We start from the raw sequence: 6,192 nt of genomic DNA on the forward strand, positions 1-6,192 counted from the left end.
CCAGCCTGGTTATTTTTCTTAAGATGTAAAACAGATAATACACAGTGTGGATTCAAAAAATATCAAACAATAAAAATGGCTTCCAAGCCTTTCCCACCTCTGTCTCCTGTCCCTGCAGCCAGGAGCCCTCCTCTTTAAGCTCCTCCTGGAGGTGGGCTGCCATCCCCTGCCCCTCATTCCCACTGAAGAAGTCATCCTGTAGCCCAGCTTTTCTTTTCACCTGATGTATCTCTGAGGTTTTAAAACATTCTTTTCTGGCTATGTATTGAACACTTACTTTATGCCAGATCCAGTATATGCCATTGTTACCCTCTGTTTACGGGTGGGGAAGCTGAGGCAGGAAGCCCTTTAGTCACTTGCCGAAGGCCACGCTGTTATCAGTGGGACCGGATTTGGGCGGCTGAAGAGCACTCATCCAACAGTGGGGTCGGATTCATGCCCCGGGTCCGTTCCCTCCTGCTCCCTGGTGCTCCTCACACCATCTGCCCTGCTGCCCCTCACTGACTCTGAGTTCCAGTGCCCATGGTCCTCCTCCTTGAACCCCTCAGCCCTCAGTTAACCCTCAGAAAGCTGGCTCGGAGAAGTCCTCATGTGGTAGGAACAGAGCCATTCCCTCCTCTCCCAGTGTCCTGGCCCCACTGCAAGGTAACTTCAACTCCTACATCAAGATGCGGGTCCCAGTCTCCACTGCTGGGCTCTGGGCCAACCTCAGATGCACTTGGCCAGTGGGCTGCTCCTAAGCTACTGTGGGCAGAGGTTGACACAACACTTGTGCGCTGGGCCTGGACCTTTCTTGCTTGGCTCTGGGGACTGTCTTCCATGCAGGAGGCCTGGGCTGGGCTGCAGGAGGAGAGGCCATGGGGCAGGAGAGGCTTCTGTTGTCCCAGCCGGTCCCCAGCTGCCTGAAGATGAGTGGACAAGCCAAGACCCCCAGAGAACCAGCCCAGCCAGCCAGCCAAGTGGCTGGCCATGTACCGCTGAGCCCCAGGCTGTCATGGTGGTTTTGCCACTGAGTTTTGGAGTGGGCTGTGACATGGGAGGAAACACTGAGAGCCTTGCCAGGTGTGGTGGCTCATGCCTGTAATCCCAGCACTTTGGGAGGCCAAGACAGACGGATCATGAGGTCAGGAGATCGACACCACCCTGGATAACATGGTGAAACCCCGTCGTTGTGGGAAGTCAGGGAGTCTGAACAGAGGAACTGGCTGAAGTCACAGCAGAAGAACATAAATTGTGAAGATTTCATGGACATTTATTAATTCCCAAAATTAATACTTTTATAATTTCTTATGCCTGTCTTTACTGCAGTCTCTGAACATAAATTGGGACGATTTCATGGACATTGATCACTTCCCCAGTGAATATTCTTATAATTTCCTATGGCTGTCTTTAATCTCTTAATCCTGTCATCTTCGTAAGCTGAGGATGTATGTTGCCTCAGGACCCTGTGATGATTGTGTTATCTGTACAAATTATTTGTAAAACATGTGTTTGAACAATATGAAATCTGGGCACCCTGAAAAGGAACAGGATAACAGCGATTTTCAGGGAACAAGGGAGATAACCATAAGGTCTGACTGCCTGCGGGGCCGGGCAGAACAGAGTTGTATTTTTCTTATTGGAGAAAGCAAATAGGAGAAATATCACTGAATTCTTTTCCCAGCCAGGAATAACCCTGGGAAAGGAATGCATTCCAGGGGTAGGTCTATTGACGGCTGCTCTGGGAGTGTCTGTCTTATGTGGTTGAAGATAAGGGATGAAATATGCCCTGGTCTCCTGCAGCGCCCTCAGGCTTGCCAGGATTAGGAAACTCCAGCCCAGTTCAAATCCTAGTCAGACCGGTTGTCTGCTCTCGAACCCTGTTTCCTGTTAAGATGTTTATCAATGACAATGCGTGCCCAGCAGGACATAGACCCACATCAGTAATTCTAATTTCGCCCTGGTCTTGTGATCTTACTCTGCCTCTCTGCCCTTGTGATCTTTTATTGCCCTTGGAAGCATGTGATCTTTGTGACCCACTCTATTCATACACCCCCCCCACTTTTGAAATCCCTAATAAAAACTTGCTGGTTTTGCGGCTCAGGTCACCATCACGGTCCTACCAATATGTGATGACCACCGGAGGCCCAGCTGTAAAATTTCTCTCTTTGTACTCTTTCTCTTTATTTATCAGAATGGCCAACACTTAGGGAAAATAGAAAAGAACCTATGTTGAAATACTGGGGGCTGATTCCCCCAATACCCTGTCTCTACTAAAAATACAAAAAATTATCTGGGTGTGGTGGCAGGCACCTGTAGTCCCAGCTACTCAGGAGGCTGAGGCAGGAGAATGGCATGAACCCAGGAGGCAGAGGTTGCCGTGAGCCAAGATTGCACCACTGGACTCCAGCCTGGGCAACAGAGCAAGACTCTGTCTCAATAAAAAAAAAAAGAGAGAGAGAGAGGCCTCACAGGCCTAGAAGCATCTTATCCTGACCTCACGCCTGCTGGACATTGGGCTGGGGAGAGAATTGGGTCTGAGGGCATTTTCCCACAGGACTGGAAGGCCAGTCGTGGTCCTCGGTGGTGAGATCTGGCCAGGCTGCCAGCCTTCTCCCCGGAAGCCTGCAGGGTCCCCTCTGATCCCTGCGCTTCTGGGGGGTCACACCAACTGCAGGTGTTTCCTTCCTTACCGTGCTGGGCGCTTGGTGAGCACGTTCTGCCTTGAGACCTGGCATTTCTTTGAAAACATTTATTCTCATTTCCTGCTCATTCTGGAACTCCTGTCAGTCAGATGTTGGGCCCTTTGAATTGATCCTGTGAGTCCTTTCTACCTTTGCTTGTAGATAGACGTCCTTGAATACGAACACACACACTCTCTGCTTTTTAAAAAGTTGGTTTTGGGGCCGGATGTAGTGGCTCACACCTGTAATCCCAGCACTTTGGCAGGCCAAGGCAGGCAGATCACTTGAGGTCAGGAGTTCCAGACCAGCCTGGCCAACATGGTGAAACCCCATCTCTAGTAAAAATACAAAAACTCGCTGGATGTGGTGGTGTGCACCTGTAATCCCAGCTACTCAGGAGGCTGAGGCAGGAGAATGGCTTGAACCTAGGAGGGGGAAGTTGCAGTGAACCGAGATTATGCCACTGCACTCCAGCCTGGCGACAGAGCCAGACTCTGTTTAAAATAAATAAAGACCTAAAAATTACAAATTGGTTTTGGATTTTAGCAGTCCTGTTTTTCATTTCCAAGACATCTCCATCATTCCCCGAGCTCCCCTCTTCTTGCTCCAGAGAATTCTGTTCTGCTCTTAGGGATAAAGTGGGTTTGGGGAAAGACGAATCTTTTGCTTTCTGCATTTTCTCTCTTGTTTTTTTTTGTTTAGTCTTGGAACTTCCCATGAGACTCAGTGCTCAAATGTCTGGCTTTTCTTTCTTTTCTATCCCTGTTAATAGGGGAGGCAGGCAGAGCTGCCAGGCACTCCTCTCTTTAACTTGAGAAAGCCGGATAGCCAGGTCTTGGAAGGGAGGCCTCCTGCCTCCAGGCGGTGTCTCAGGCTGCAGGGCCACAGTCTGGAGTGGGGACAGTACCGGCTCCCACTCATCTCTGGCTGCAGGGCTGCAGTCTAGAGTGGGGACAGTACCAGCTCCCACTGCTGTCCTGCCATGCTTGTTCGCAGCATACCACTGGTCTCTTCATACCAGTGACGAGGCCACAGCTTGCCAGCCACTTACCTTCTTCCTGCCAGGCTGTCCTGCTACATCAGCCTCCGCTCACCACCTCAAGAAGTGTGTCGAAATATCTTGTCTGCAGATGACCTCTCTCCTGTTCGTGGTGCCACGTGGGGCCTCCCCAGCAGAGGTGGCTGGACACCTGGTCCTGGCTGCTGGAGGCGTCTGTTTAGCTGCCAGAGGGCAGCAGTAGCCTTCGGGACCCTCCCCTGGCCTCTGCCCTGTTTCCTTGCTGGAATGTCATGGGTCTCAGGATGTGCTGAACTCAGAGACCCCATGGGACAACTTGGGATAGGGGCTAAGGAAGGCCTCTTGGAGGAGCCCTGAGGCAAGATGGCCCTGGGGTGGGGTGGAGGAGGCCCTGAGCAGCAGGGGAGGGGACTGCCTCCTCCTCTCTGTGTCCCTGAGTGAGTGGGGTGGGGCTGTACCTCTTCTGTGTGTCCCCAGCCTGCCAGGTACCCCACAGGGGCCAGGATGATGAAGAGGGAGAGATCTTCACGGAGACGGGTGGCTCCTGTAAAAGGAAGACAACACTGGCTTCCTGGGCGAACAGCAGGGTGGGGTCCTTAGATCCCACCATAGGTGCCCAGGCCCGGATGAGATTCCCCAGTGGGCCCGAGGAGGCACCCAGGACACCCTGAATGGCCCAGTGTCCTCCCGTCACCCTTGACCCTGGGCACTACCCTCCTTGGCCTGGAAACCCCAAGCTCCCTGACGCCCCAGCCCCTCTCCCCGCCTGTGCAGGGGATGGATGCTGCTGCTCTGTCAGTCACCCTAGGGAGCCCCTCCTCCTCCAGCCCCTCTCACCCCTCCCTGTAGTCCTTGCCAATCGCCCTGAGCCCGAGAAGGTGGGGGACTCTTGGAGAGATGGGGCCCTGGATCCCCAGCCCGGGGGTCCCCCACCCACAGGATCAGATATGCTAGCTTAACAAAGGCCAAGTGCCCTGCCAAGCAGTGTCTTGGATTGCGGTGGGCATGGGGATTTGCCTCAGGTCCAGGCTCTGGGATGTCGTGTAGGACAGGGCGTGGCTGTGGCAGGGGCACTGGCTGGAAGCCAGAACTCCCGGTCTCGAGGGCGGAACGTGTGGCCAGCGCAGCTCGCTGGGAGGGCCGTGGCCCCGTTGCCAGGCTGGCACCTCCCTGGACGTCAGTTGCCATGGAAGCCTCTTCCTGCCCATGTTGCCATGGTGTCCAGATGGCCTTGGGGAGCCTGGTTCAGAGGGGCTGCCCTGTGCCCTTACCCCTCCTCTGCTGCCCAGGAATGGGTTGGGAGGGCAAAGAGGAGGACAGGCTGGGATGCCCAGCATGGAGACCCGAGTCCTTCCTGCTGGAGCCAGGCTGCAGCCCAGGGCAGGGGCCAGAAGGGGCTGTTCTGCTGCTGTCCACACTGCAGCCTTGATGTTCCATGCCCTAGGCTCATTTTATTTTCTATTTTTATCTTTTAAGACAGGATCTCACTCTGTTGCCCAGACTGGAGTGCAGTGGTGCAGTCACAGCATATTCAACCTCCACCTGGGCTTGAGGAATCCTCCCACCTCAGCCTCCTGTGTCTTGGGGACCACAGGTATGCGCCACCATGCTCAGCTAATTCTTTATTATTTTATTTTTGTAGAGACTGGGTCTCGCCATGTTGCCCAGGCTGGTCTTGAACTCCTGGCTCTGCCTGCCTCAGCCTCTCAAAATGCTAGGATTATAGGTGTGGGCCACCTCGCCCGTGCTTGGCTGCTCCCAAGCGTATCTCAAAAGCCAAGAAACAGGCCCTGAGTGGATGGAACTCGGGGTCACTGGGCCGGCCACAGCCCTCAGAGGACCCCATCTCTGTGCCCCCTAACCTGGGCTCCTGGCCCACACCCACCCAGGCTGCCTGGCAGGGCCTGCTCCCTCTCCAGCCCTCAGAGCTGCCCTACATGGAGGGTTGGGGGTCCCAGAAAACCTGGGAGAAATGGCTGTGGGCCCTGGCGTGGGCACTACCCTTCATGTCCTCCCAGGGCCTGGGCTGTGGCCTGAGGTGTGAGCACTCCTTTGCCTCAGGAGGGGAAGAGGTGCGTGGTGGCCTTCGGTCAGGGCCCGTGGGGTTCCAAGAGTGGTCTTGGGCCTCCCAGGTTCCCCTAGACTCACAGCCAAGAGAACGGGTCTACCGGGGGCTGTGTGAGGGATGCAGTGGCCTGCAGAGCGCCCCGCCCTGTCCAGGGCCAGGGTGGTGAGTGGACACATGCCCTGAGTGCTGGGCAGCCTCCTCTGCCTTCCCACCCTGTGGGGCACCCCTGAGGAGACAAAGGACGGATGGTACCTGGGGCCTGGGAACAGGGTGTCGGGGAAGGGCAGAGTGCTGGGGATGCTGGGCCTATGACCTCCCTGTCCCTGGGGCTTCCCCATGTCAGAGGCAAGGCTCAGAGAGGTAAGGGCTCACCCTTTGTCTGCCCTGTCCCCAGTATGGCCAGGGAGTGGCCTGGGTGTGGGTGCTGCTCTCAGCTAAGAGAC

General features: G+C 55.0%; 1 long non-coding RNA gene across 1 annotated transcript; it reads right to left on the reverse strand.

Annotated features, from left to right (window-relative positions):
* Nucleotides 1–3,203: 3,203 nt before the first annotated feature.
* Nucleotides 3,204–6,158, reverse strand: LOC111530935. Its single transcript, XR_002728061.2, has 2 exons — nt 4,140–6,158; nt 3,204–3,884 (listed from the first exon to the last, which is right to left on the reverse strand). It is a non-coding gene; the product is annotated as an uncharacterized LOC111530935 (long non-coding RNA).
* Between the last annotated feature and the right edge of the window lie 34 nt (nt 6,159–6,192).

Source organism: Piliocolobus tephrosceles, unplaced genomic scaffold (assembly GCF_002776525.5).
Source record: "Piliocolobus tephrosceles isolate RC106 unplaced genomic scaffold, ASM277652v3 unscaffolded_1022, whole genome shotgun sequence".
NCBI classification, from domain to species: domain Eukaryota; kingdom Metazoa; phylum Chordata; class Mammalia; order Primates; family Cercopithecidae; genus Piliocolobus; species Piliocolobus tephrosceles.